At 36.4% G+C, this 14,420-nt stretch overlaps 1 protein-coding gene across 34 annotated transcripts in view; it reads right to left on the bottom strand.

Moving 5' to 3' along the window:
- Positions 1–14,420, bottom strand: part of Hivep2 (HIVEP zinc finger 2) — a 182,948-nt gene that overhangs the window by 24,288 nt on the left and 144,240 nt on the right. For 20 of the 34 annotated variants that reach the window (XM_078018996.1, XM_078019015.1, XM_078019003.1 and 17 more), the window contains one exon: positions 730–774. The gene's annotated coding sequence lies outside the window, so the exon portion shown is untranslated. Of the gene's footprint in view, positions 1–542; positions 649–729; positions 775–9,030; positions 9,125–14,420 lie in introns of all 34 variants that reach the window. The other 14 variants (XM_078019024.1, XM_078019026.1, XM_078019011.1 and 11 more) reach the window with 5 other exon arrangements.

Genomic DNA, 14,420 nt, shown 5'->3' with positions numbered 1-14,420 from the left:
TTTACTTAGAATGAAGAATGGCAGTGTAGCTCAGTGGTACAGTGTGTGCTTAGCGTGCAAGAGGTCTGGGTTCAATCAATAGAAGAGAAAGAAAGAAAATAACATTTGAAGGAAAACTTATGTGTATAATTTTAGTTGTGGATGAACACAATACCTTTATTTTATTTATTTATTTGTATGTGGTGCTGAGAATTGAACGCAGTACCTCACATGTGCAAGGCAAGAGCTCCACCACTGAGCTATAACTCTTTATAGCTTTTATTTAAAAAATTATAAGATTTTTTTAAAGTTTCATTAAAAAAATTTACACTATTCCTAACCAAGTTTTAAGGCTTGCATGAGAAAGCGTATTACCTATCTCTAAAAAGAGATCTATTTTATAGTTTATTATAAAACATATACTTGTATGTATTATAGTGCATAATATATATATAGTACATATTAACCTAAAATGTATAATCATAAATATACAAAACCTGTTTTATGGTTTTATAAAATATATTAGTATAAAATATACTATGTGCCATATTAATATAACATACCTATATGACATAATAACACGGGTTAGGAGGAAGAATCAAGATGGAAGATCAAGGATGGAAGAATCAAAGATTACCTCAGAACTCTGGAAAAGGCAGAGGAGTGCATCTAAACAAAACAATCATAAAACCTTCATAAAATGGAAAGCAAAGCCTATTTTTGGGATAGTTTAAAGACTGAAATGATTACCTGAATGGTTTAGAGTTCTCATGGGCATGATTGTCCTGACGCTTCCTGGGAACAAAACAAATGCAGTTAGGAAAAATTGTTATATTACACCATGATATTGCTATATGCAAATAAAAACTCCAATTTCCAATTCATTATATAAAAGACACACAATATTATGTACCCTAAAACAAAAACCAGGGACTGTTTTAGATGCACCATCTTGGAACAGTAAGCTCATATTCAGCAAGAAAAGTAACCACAATCAGTGCTTTCTTCACTGTGGGCTCAGAATCTTATCCAAAGAGGAAAAAATAATTAAAAAGCCATAGTAGTTCTATACCAATGGTGAATTATCTGAAATGGAAATCAAGAACTAGGAATAAATTTAACCAAAGGGGTGAAAGCTCTCTACAATAAATATTATAAAATGTAAAATGTGGATGAAGGAAATTAAAGAGATACAAAAACTTGGAAAGATAGTCCATGTTCATGGATTGGAAGAATCAATAGTATTAAACTGAACATACTACTCAAAGCAGTCTGCAGGTACAATGCAGTCCCTCTTGTTCTGTGACATTCTCCACAGAAATAGAAAAAGTAAGCCTAAAGTTTATAGTTTATATGGAAACACAAAAAAGACAGAATAGCAAAAAGCCATTTTGAGCAAAAGGAACGAGGCAAAGAGGCAAACACTATCTGAGTTCAAAATACATGACAAAGCTGTGGGTTGGTAAAGCAGAATAGTATTAGTGTGCATGCAACACAGAGACCAATGAAGAGAAAGGGGAGCCCAGAAGTGAACCCACACATCAATAGCACATAAATTTTTGGAGTTTTTTTGAGGGGGAAGATGCCAGGGATTGAACTGAGGGAAACTTGATCACTGAGCCAACTCCCAGGCCTATTTTGTATTTTATTTAGGGACAAGGTCTCACTGCCTCACTAAGTTGCTGAGGCTGGCTTTGAACCCACGATCCTCCTGCTTCAGCCTCCCTTGCCAGCACATAGGGTTTTGACAAAAGTCTTAAGAATACAGAAGGGAAAAAGGATGATCTTTTTAATACATGGTGCTGGATAAACTTGATATCCACGGGCAGAAGAATGGATCTAGACTACAACCTCTCACCAGTTGTAAAAATCAATTCAAAATGACTTAAACATAAGACCTGAAGTTATGAAAATACTGGAGGGAAATATCAGGGAAATACTTCAAGACACCGGAATGGACAAGACTTTTTTGGAGAAGGATGCCCAAAGCACAAAAAACAACGGCAAAAATAGGTTAATGGGATTGTATCAAATTAAAAAGCTTCTGTACAATGAAGGAAACAAATCAACAGAGTGAAGATACATTTACAAAGTGGGAAAATGTATTTTCAAGCAATATACCTGACAAGGGATGACTTCCAGTCTAGATAAGGAATTCCAGAATATCCATAGCAGAAAAACAATCCAACAACTTGTATGGAAAAGCCATACAAATAGCCAACAGTTATATGAAAAATGCTCAACGTGACTAACCATCATGAAAATTAAAATACAAAACACAATGAGAACACCTCAACGCAGCAAGAATGTCTACTATTAAAAAAAAAAAAACTAAAGATAACAAGTGCTGATGAGGCTGTAGGGAAAAAGGAAGCCCTTGCACACTACTGGTAGGACTGCTAATTAGTAAGAGTATGGAGTTCCTCAAAAACTGAAAGTAGAACTACCATATGATTGAACAATACCAATACTGGGTATATATCCAAAGGAAATGAAATCAGTATGTCAAAGAAACCTCTGCACTTCCAAGTTCACTACAACCCTATTCACAAGAGCCAAAAAATAGAAACAGAGTGTTTACCAACTGGTGAATATAAAAGAAACTGTGGTACACAATGGAATAGTACATAGCCAAAAAAGGAATGGAATTTTGTCCCCGCTACATCATGAATGGAACTGGAGATTACTGTAGTAAATGAAATAAGCCAAACACAGAAAGAAAAGGACCACATGATCTCACTCATTTGTGGAAAGCAAAAACATGTATCTCACAGAAGTCAAGAGTAGAATGGCCGTTAACAGGGGCTGGGGAGAAAAGGGCAAGGTGATCAATGACTGTTAACACAGGATACAAGAAAGAAATTTTGTATGCTTTTGTATAGTAGGGTGACTACAGATAATGATGAAGTACTGCATATTTCAAAAAGCTATTAGGATTTTGAAAGTTTTCATTATAGAGAACTGGCAAATGTATAACCTGATTGCAACGTTACACACGTATATACACACTGAAACATAGCGGACTACTCCATTAATACGTAGAATTCTTGTTTTATGTGTCAATTAAAACAAAATTATCTGAAAAATTTTAAAAGTCACAGAAATTGCTTCTAATATATAAGACTATCAAAAGATCTTTTTTTTTCCCAAATGTGATTTTCCTAGTTCTAATTCTCTAGATATTAAAAAGTTGAGAGTAAAAACCGGTTAATAAAAGGATGGCACCATGCAGATTCAGTGCAGATCCCCAAACAGTCAACACTTGCTCTTATTTCCATGGCAGGTTTGCTCCCTAACGTGACAGTGAGGGAGGTGAGAGCAATGGGCATTCCCACAGGAACCCTGAGTCTTCTGGGTGAGAAATCAGTAGCTCCCAGATATCTGTGGCAAGACATCTGTAAGCAAAAGTTCCCTCTGCTAGGACCTACGAGGCACAATAGATTGTAGAGCAGTTGTTGAAAAAATAAAATCACAAACAATTAATTTCAATTTGCTAAAGTTTCACTTCTGGAGTTTTAGATTTTCCCCAATAGAGATTTTTCCCAGCATGCCTCTGGTTGAAAAGTGATGGCCTCATAATATTCCAATGCAAATTTAATCTGTCAACTCCAGAAACAAAGTAACAAGAAAAAAGACAATACGGAGCCTAATGTAGTGGAATTTGTGTTTAATTAATGAAATATCTAGAGTTCACATGGACATGATTTTTGCTGGACTTTTGGAGGTGAATAACATCCTTTAAAGTGGAAGGAGTATATTCCTGATTCAAAAACAAACAAACAAACAAGCAAAAAAAAACCACTGAGTTCTCAATTAGGACTCGGGTCTTGAACACAATAATTTCTAAGTTACTTTTCAGGTTCACTATTTTATTCCCATATTGATCTGGGTATGTAGTTTAAGTGCTAATGAAAGCTAAGCATCACTCATTGGAAAATTCAAAATTTTAAATGCTCTGAAATCTGAAACTCTTTGAGAATCATCATGATGCCTTGTCAATGATTCCCCACAGGTGGGAAATTCCACACCTAACCTCATGGGACAGGTTGCAGCCAAAACACAGACACAAAGAAAATATTTTATAAAATTGGCCCCAAAGGGCTGGGCACAGTAGTGCATGCCATAATCCCAATGGCTCAAGAGGCTGAGGCAGGAGGATTGCAAGCTCAAAGCCAGCCTCAGCAAGTTAGTGAGGCTCTGAACAACTTAGCAAGACCCTGTCTCAAAATAAATAGTAAATAACAATGATTTTGAGAAAAGGCTGGGTATGTTATCTAAGTGGGTAAGTGCCCCTGGGTTTAATCCATGGTACCAAAAAAAAAAAAAAAATACCCCAAGGTATGTGAATAGGCTGTATATGAAACACAAATGAATTTCATGTTTAAACTTGGGTCCCTTTCCTGAGGTATAACATATATACAAATATTCCAGAATCTGAAAAATTCAAAATCCAAAACACTCTGGTTTCAAGAATGTCTGGTGAGGGGCACCCAACCCATGGTGACAATAATGGCTATTATGTGCTATACATTTGCTCTGTGTTCAACACTTGGTCCTCAACACAGTCCTGGGTGAGAGGTATCATTGCATTCAAGTGACCCTTGAGGATGATGCTCGGGGAGGCTGTGTCAGAACCAGAATTTAACCCAAGTCGGGCTGATCTCTGAGCCTAGGAAGCCTCATCTCCATCCTCCCCCATCTCATGACAACTTAAAATAATACATCTTCAATCATATTGTCCTATAGATAATTTCATTTAATGTCAACATTTGAAATGCCTTGACTTTCAAGGTGCTGAGGATTGCATAAGAATTTTGGAGTGGCCTCCAAATGCCACTTCCTAGAAATCAAAAAAGTTCACATTTTAAATAATGTTCAAAGCATATGTGCATAAGGAAAGCACCAACTGGACAACTCCTTGTGAGCAGATGATAAATTCTCATAAGAAACTATTTTCCTTTGGTTGAAAATCACCAGGCATGGTGGTATATAGTAGTTGGTAATCCCAGCTATTAGGGAAGCTGAGTTATGAGGATTGCAGATTCAAGGCCAGCCTGGGCAACTTAGCAAGACCCTGTCTCTTAATTTCAAAAAAATTAAAAATAAGGGCTAGAGATGATGTATCTCAGTGTTAGAATGACCCTGGACTCAATCCCTAGGTCTGAAATATATATGTATATGTGTGTATATATATATATCCCACTTCCTATCTTTTGGTTGACACTATGTATAATTTTGTTTAGAGAAACTTCAAGTTAAATAAGGGCATAGAATTTTATTTTAAAACAAGACTAGAATAATATATTGAATAAATGGTTAAACAGAATATAATGTTTTCATTTAGCCATGCGGTAACACCTTTATAAATCAGACGTTTTGATGTATGTGTTACAGTAATAAACTAAATCCATTACACCACAGACTGAACACACACACTTCTCACCCATTGAGTAATAAAGATGCACCAGATAAAATTCAAAGACAACAATGTCTTCCTGTCAGAGAATGGACCAGTAAATGAAGAAAACTGACTTATGTGACTTTCTAAAGCAGATATCTACTTGTCAGAACAAAACTTATCTAGAACATTAAGCTAATTGTTGTTGGCTTTAAGTTTCAGAAGAAGGCTAATCAGGAAAAGCCCTATGCAATGTTTTCTTAAAAACCAGTTTTCTAAGATGAACATAAGATGATCTTATACCATAACAGCATTGATTATCCAGAAAACCTGTAAGATTCAAAATTGAATCCTTGTAAAAAATAAGTAAATAAATAAAACTCAGTTATGCAAATAGCTTTTGTCAGGAAACCCTCTTCCTTTGAAATTGAAGTCAAGTAGAATTTCTAAGAAAAGTCTACCTGTGATGTCCCACCACTGACTCGGGAAACTAGATGAAATTGCAGACAGTGATTCCTCCTCCTGGGTCTTTCAGGAATAGCTTTCCATCTGGAGGTCCCAGAAGCAGGGGAGCCCCTGGGATCCACATTCCTCTGAAAGCAGCCTCTAAGAATCATGCTAGGGAGCAGGATATCATTTTCACTTCACATGAACCATTTACATTAGGCTTTAAATATATCCAAAGATGCATTTTTTTCTCAGTAACACTACCATTGGGGAACCTTCACCTAAATGCCACCCATAAAAACCACTTCCTTCCTTGGAGTTTCAGAGACATATAAAGGTATGTGGGAGAGAAAATGAGTTGATGGGTCCTTTTGGGAATTTATCGAACCTATTCATAAACCACTATAAATGTGGACTATTTCTATTGACCGCTTATATACAGTTGTTTTATCTTGGAGACTGAAAAAGAAAATATCTGCAATAGAAATCATGTACGTCATAGATCTATTACTGTGTATTCTGTGTCTCTTTCTTTAAACCCAGGCAGGATTGGGGCGTGTTCAAGTGTCTCTGCTGCTCTCCTCAATTTAAAGGAAAAGAAATTCACCGTGAAAACATAAGGCTTTCGAAGTTTAATCTCAGGTTTGACAATAATGTCTTTTTTTTTTTTTTTTGCTAAGTGACACTTTTACTAAGTTACCTAATTCTTCTAAAAATGACAAAAAAAAGAGTTTGTGCTTTATTATTAAAATGTACGAAAATACTTATAGACGGGAAAACATTTTTGTAAGTGGATTAGAGAAGAAATTCTACATTAAATGGATCACTGAAGAGATATTTTCATGGTCCTCAGGATATTATTACAAATCACGAAATAAACCACTGTATATTCCACAATTTTAATTTTCTCAATATACATCTACTTTCTGCAGTAATGTGGTTAATTACACCTAAGTTATTTCTCTATGATCATATCAACTCAATTCTTTTTTCAGATTCTCAGTATGTTAAAAGCAAATCCCATTTTTTTTCCAATCGACTTATATGTTTAAAAAATGGAATATGAGAGCAATTCTCATGTGAAAAGAAAGGAGTTATCATTTTATTCACTGGGATTTCTTTTTATGGTAATCAAACCCACGCAAAGTCATTTTTGGCACCCATTGCCAGCAAAGGAGCAGTATTCCAAACACAGCTTCACATTCACATTAAAATTTTTCCCTAATATTTTTGAGTGCTATGAGGATAAAACTCAGGGCAATGACTTTTGGGTTTCCCACGGATGGTGCTATAGCCCATGGGTGTCTTGCAGTGGTGAAGTCAGGCAATGTCCAGCAGTCTCACCATCTTTCTCAGAGGTCAGTAGTCTTGAAAAAGATCTAGTTCAGGGGGTAATAAGATTCAAGGACTAGAGCAGAAGAAAAGGAAATGATCCTTCATGGAAGAACTGCCTATTTCTAAAAGGGAGCCCTCTCCTTTGACCACTCTTGATAGCACCACTCAAATGAATATGGTACCCAGCTAAATCATTTCCTTGGAGAGGGGCCAGAAGGGAGGGCCCAGGAGCAGCCTCCTGCAGGGATCAGGATAGCAGCTAGGTGGGACTGGCAGTGAGGCAGGTTTGCTCTGCAGGCAAATAAAGATCCACAGTATCCAGGGTTGTCAATCTGGGATCTTTTCCTTAGAAAAATATTATCTCAGGGGGGGAAAAGAAGCCTTTACCACAGGAAATTAATCATTACTTGACTGGTGGCAAAAGTCAAGGGAGCATTAAATAATAACATCCTAAATAATAATGGAATAAACTCACTGGTGAGCTTGCCTCCCTTCCTTGCAATATTTGAATAATAAGGCATTTCTTGAAATTAAAATGGTTGTTTGGTCCGTTATTTGAAGAATTTGGTGATATTACAAACAAAATGTATGCCTTATGATAATATGTATCAAATGAAATTTTGAATATATTCTTCCAAATGACCTATGGGTCAGTTATAAATTTTGTTTAAGAGAGAGAGAGAGAATTTTTTAATATTTATTTTTTAGTTTTCGGTGGACACAACATCTTTATTTTATTTTTATGTGGTGCTGAGGATCGAACCCAGTGTCCCGCGCATGCCAGGCGAGCGAGTTACCGCTTGAGCCACATCCCCAGCCCAGTTATAAAAATTTTTTATGGACCTGTACTTTTTATGAGAATCAAACCCAGTGCCTCACACATTCTAGGCAAGTACCCTACCACTGAGCCATAACCCCAGCCCAGTTATAAAATATTTTGAGAAGAACAGGAGTGTGTCAGGATATCTCTGGCTCAATACTAAGACCTCCACCACTCACTGGGACATGCAGGCTCACCGCTGCCCAGAGCACACGGGCTCAGAGGACACCGGAGGACGGAAAAAGGACCTTACCAAAAAAGTGTGCCTGGTGCCAGCATCCAACTGAATACAGACTTATTTCCACAGGATGATTTTTAAAAGGCACCTTCCTGAGAGCCAAATTCATTATAAATGCTTCTTTTAATAAAAATCCCCCTTAACCACCTCAGTTCTTCCTAAAACGAGCAAGTTGCCAATAGGAGAATAAATACTGTCTATTACGTGAAACTCTGCCAAACAGTTCCGAGAACTTTTAGAGAAAAGCACAAACACTGTGATGATCACCCTCTAATGTGACACACTCAAAATCTAATTTGATATTTAAAGCCCTAATGGAACACTGAACTGTATTTTTCCACATGGGCTGCGATTCGGACATCATTACTGAGCTTCGTAGAGTTTGCAAATTTAATCAAGACATTTATGACATTTTGATTATAACATGCTGCTTTTAATATTTCGTCATAAATTTCTTTATAACTTTTTACAACTGATTGCACTTTTCTCGGGGCCTATTTTCCCATCATATCCAAAGTTATTATGGTAAGGATTACTTAGGATTTACTAAGCAGAATTTCACATGGAAATAAACTCGGCCAGAAAGAAATTTTCTCCAATGACAGAAGGTTAAGAAGGCTCTGATTAAAACTGTTCTATTGTGAAAAACAAAGTAAAACCAAACTTTCACGTTTTCCTCTCTGAATAGAACATGCACTATTTCCTCCCTGATTTGTTGACAAAATCAGTTTATATGAGTTCATGGTAGAGCAAAACTGCCTTAAGTTAAATGTAAAAACAACAGAAAAAACACAATGAATTTTAGTTATTAACCTGTTATCCTCATATCAATAAACTGCATCATAACCGTCTTTGATTTCCAAGATGTCAACTCTCTCCATGGAACAAATGCACAACTTCTGGGGATCTGAAGGGTGAATAAGAAGATTTAAATGATGATGACACTTGTAATGAATTTATCAGGCATGTTTACTCTTCACCCCCCAAAACCTACTGCCTTTAGGAAAGAAAATTTGGGATTATATCTCCCAAGCATGTTTTTTTTTCAAGGAAAAATTTCCTTTCTTTTAACATACTGTATATGTTTTGTATAAATAGTTGTATTAAAGGGGAATTTCCTGCAACAGCAAGAATGGATACAATGATAAAAATAATGCTGGAGTTAAAACTTAATGTCTTGGAACTAGAAATTATACCACTGCTGTCCCTGCTCACTCTTCTACCTTAATGCTGAGATTCATACATAGCTTCATCTGGAACATCAGCAACAAAACTTCACAGTAAGATTCTCAGAATACCTTTTAGTGAATTCTTTTTTTTTCAGCAGTTATGTTTTATGCTAAAATTAATTTCTTAATGAAAAGTCCAAAACTAAATAAAACAAAATCCTGAATCTCCACAAACTGTTAACTAATGAAGAGAAGGACTTTCTCATATCTGGAATTAATATTTATCCATGTCTAATGCAAAGAAGTGCATTGAAGATCAAACTACTTAATCCAAGTAGTTTAATCAATCAACCATCTGAAGACGACTTAGTTCTTAATTTAAGCCCCCCTCAATAAAACTGTACTATGCTACCCCTAAATAGTTTTATTGTATATTTGTTGTTTTTAAAAGATTTTGCTTCTGATTCCTGACAAGCTATTTCCAAAACCCTTGTCAGAAGAACTAAAGTATTAAGACATGACAGTTAAAATGTGCCTTCCCTTAGGATCACTTCAGTAGTCTGAAGTGCTAAAAGGAAGTAGTCTGTTTTCATATTCCTCCTCTTCTCTACACATCCCTGAAGTAGGGCTTTGGGACACCCTGTGCACTTGGAGACATGAATCATGTAGGCCCACTCGGTTCCTCAAAAGACACAAAAGGAGCCAAAATAGCTTCTGCAATTGAAGCAAGAATCACGTCAGCAACCAGATGAATGTGGGTGGTCAGATAAGATTCTGTTACTGCAAAGGGCAAATTATTAAGCAAATGCTGGGTTTATTTTCTTTCTAAAACTTTGTTCTTCTTGCCTCAAAACAGCCATTTACTAGCAGTCACAGAGACACCTGACAAGCTCCACTCTTCTCCAAATTAAAAGTTCCATCAACACCAAAGAACATGGTGGAGGAATAGTGATGGTCTCCAATAAAAAGGATACGAGGTTGTCTAAGATAATTCACTGCTTTTGTATTTTAACACATCAAATATCTCTTTTTTAAAAAAATAAAGTAAAAGTGCTTCTAGAGGAAAAATTAAAACTGCACCTTGGTAATACCACCTAAGCTAAGTAAAACATGTCATCCTTCAAAATCAATCAATCAATCAATCACTGAGCTATTTTGCATTCCAAACAAAATCCCCCCAAGACATAAATGGGCCAAAAATATAAAGAAACAGCTACTGATAAGGGGAAAAAAACCCTGTAGTATGCACTGATTGCATATGACTGGTGATCCCATAGTCATTGAACTAGGTGGCAAGAAGGGAAAGAAACGGTTAATTCTCTGTTAGGTCAGTACCAAGAGTAGATGATCATTCCTGCCAATAGCCTCCATGGACCAGGGTGCAGGACACCTCTGCCACACCAGTTGAGACTGAGGCAATGTTTGCAGTTCTCACTCTTCATTTCCAGTCTTACTTTCTTGGACAATGGCTACTGGAAATGGGAACAACTCCTTTCATGACATTCTTGTACCTCTGAAATTTTAGATTATTGGAGATTCCCCTTTTTGCCCAATAAGAGAATTTTGAAAGTTGTTCAACAGACTTAAATTTGCATGGTTTAAAATTTGTGACCTCTTCATAAAGTCTGATTTTGTTGTGAAATATAAAAAAGTATCAATAAAAATGTCATGCAATATATTTTACTTTATAGTAGCTTCCACATAATTAGTGTGATTTTTTAAAGCAAAGGTCCTTCTCCTAAAATTATGATCTATATTTGTTGGCAATAGAAGATACTTATATTGCTTGAGCGGTTGCCCAGTGAAACTTGAGCTTCTTTCAAGATTCACCTAAGAGGCATATTAAGCCATTAAGTCATAACTTGTTTTAAAATAATATGGAATAGCAAACAGTGGAAATGAACAATCTTACCAACAAAGATATTTTTAATCATCTATCTTCTACCTATTATTTGATCTGACTCTTGATTAGCTTAGTGATAATAACCTATGAATATACAATAATAAATATCTAATGCCAAGGTTATTAGTTAGGGTTTCCTCTCTGTGACCAAAATAAAAATGACTTAGAGGAGGAAGGGTTTATTTTGAGCTTAGAGTTTCAGAGGTTGGATCCATCATCTGATGACTTCATGGTGGAGCATCACTGTGGAAGGGCTCAGCTCATGGCAGGGAGGAAGCAGAGGGAGGACGGGAGGATCCAGGGACAGAGTGTATCATTCCCAAAGGCATGCCTCCCCCACTTCACTCCCCACTTCTCCAGACACACCTTACCTACCCACATTTATACGTTAGATGAGAGTTATCACAATAAAAAATAATATTCTTTGCATAAACTCTAGGAAAAAACAATAAACTAGACTTGGAAAGAAGACATGACACCCATGTGTCTCAGTTAAGGGCAGTGGTGAGCATGACATGTTTGAAAGAGTGGATGATGCTCTTTGGCCATTAGAGAAGGGACATTTTACTTTAGTTTCATAGTATAGAGCAGAGAAGATTCAAAAGTAGTGGCTAAAGATGGAAGAAGTGCACTAAAAGAGAAATGGATGTTGAAGACACACACCATCAATTTCACAAGCCTTTTGTAGAGACACATCTTTCCCCTCTATCAAAACAATAGCAACCAAAAATGGCTCTCTAATGGCCCATTGTTCCACTTTGCAGTGACAAGACTGGCCAAGTAAGAGGAGACTGAAGGTGCTAGAGAGGGAAGATGAGGGCAGGCTTGTACAGGAAGCATGCACATACACACACACACACACACACACACACACACACCTACACACACACACTCTGACCAATGTGATGATCATACTTTTATAAAGAGTTTCAATATGAAGAGAGGACTTGGGGATGGGGTTGGAATGTACAGAAGAAGAGAAAAGGTTAAAGAGATATGAATAGGGAAGGGGAAAAGTGGGGACTTTGGAACATGGGATAGTTTATTACTGAGACAGAGCAGAAGGGTTGGAATAGTCAAGATGGTACATGGGACGAGGGTCTCCCCTTGGGTTTTCACAAGAGGAGTCTGGGCAAATGAATGCACACTAGGGAACTCTGCCATTTTGTGTGGGGTTCTGCTTCTAGAAATGGCAATAGACACATGTTTGGAAATATCATAATGTCTCCCATAAACATGTACAATTGTTTGTTAATTTAACAAATTTTAGAAGCTGGAGGTGTAGCTCAGTGGTTCAGTGTTCATCTAGCCTCCATGAGGCCCTGGGTTTGATCCCCAGAACCACAAAAACTATTTTTTCAAATGATTCCTTTGGTCTACTGCTGTTTTTTCTGGAACACAGAAAAGACAAAGTACTGGATAATTTAAAACTACTAAAAACAACATAAAAAGCAAGTACATGTACACTATTGATTGTTACCCAGGCTTCCTTAGTTAGGGTTATGACTATTTTATGACACTTTTAGATATTTATTGAATGCCTACTACATGCTAAAAACAGGCTGAATTTACAAAATACAAGAAAGGAAAGGTCAAGCACAGTATTTAAGAGTTAAGAGTGAGACTTGTGTGAATAAATAAAGCCAACAAGGTGTTTTGACATGAACATAAACATACCACAAGGCAGGATCCTACCTACAGAGTTAGAAAAGGCTTTACGAATGCAGTTACATTGAGCCAAATTTCTAAAAAAAAACTACACACACTAATATCCAGAAGTAGACAGTTTTCAACATTAGCTATAGAGATAAATATACTGTCAGATGAAATAAATGTATAAGGCTGTCATTTGGTTTCTCTATAGTGGTATCTACTTTATTTTCATGTGCTGGAACATTGGGTTCTTCAGGATGCTTGAAAGTAAGGTGTTCTAGTTAATCCAACTTTAAGGTTAGATAAAGACCAGGAAGACAATAGTTTTTGCTTTACATCTGCTAGTGATTATATGTTCAAAAGTACATTAGCCATCTACTTGAGTTAATCACAGCCCACTGAACATAACGTGATCTTTCTTTGATGATTCGGGATTGTATAGTGCCCTCCAGCCCCATTCTGCATCCTGGCTGTGCTCCCTTGGTCTTGGTAATGCCAGCTCTCTCCACATGTGTCCTCAGACACATGCCATGTTTCCCAACATCAGAGTTATTACTGAGGTTTGGTTTCTTGAACACATATTTGGCATCAAATAAGTCATATATCAAGCTAATTTGTTTTGGAAGCAAATAAATAACTATGAACTTCAGTCACCATTTAATTTTTTGAGTTTATTGTAAATTAGAGGGAGTATTTCATAACTGTGAAAGAATTTAAAAATGGAATTCTGCTAATGATGAAAAAGGTGAGAACCAGAGAAGTCAAATGCTTGCTTAGGGACCCATAGCACATCAGGATAGTTCTGGACCATAGCTTAGGTCTTCAATCTTCTAAGTCAGTTCTTTTCCTCTGTTCATGTTACTTCCTCTTATTAACATTTATAAGTCTGGTCCTATCACCGAAACCAACTGCATGAGTGAAAGAATGAAACCTGAAGAATAAATGACCTTGAACTTTTGATAAATAAAGACATTTATAATGTGTACTTTAAAGAGACAGAAGTTAACAATAGCGAAACACTAATGCTCCCTTGAATTATTTACCATTTTTTAACAGAAGATAAATATGAATTAAATGAAAACTTCATGTTCTTTCCAAAATAAATAAATGTTAGCAACATTTGGTGTCAAATAATCCAAGTTTTCAAATGGTACATTAGTTAGTATTCCCCAAACAAAGCCATGACTTAATACATGAGCAATTTTTAGCATCAGATATTTTTTGTTATCAAGATTCTTATGCTCTTATAATAATAACAACATTAAAAACTTTTAAAGTTTATATTTTAAGTAGAGTCATGAGATTACCTTCCCAAAAGCAAGGACAGTCCCTTCATCCACAGCCATTGGAGCTAAGCTTCTGGGTTCATAATTGCAAATTTCCCCCAGCAGGCTGTATATAAGAAAATCTCATCTCCCCAGGTGCTTTAGCAGAACGGGGTGTACTACATTGCTTTGGCAAAAGGGCAGGGCTAAGTT

This window comes from Ictidomys tridecemlineatus, chromosome 8, assembly GCF_052094955.1.
Source record: "Ictidomys tridecemlineatus isolate mIctTri1 chromosome 8, mIctTri1.hap1, whole genome shotgun sequence".
Classification (NCBI taxonomy): domain Eukaryota; kingdom Metazoa; phylum Chordata; class Mammalia; order Rodentia; family Sciuridae; genus Ictidomys; species Ictidomys tridecemlineatus.
This window is presented reverse-complemented; position numbering and strand designations above follow the sequence as displayed.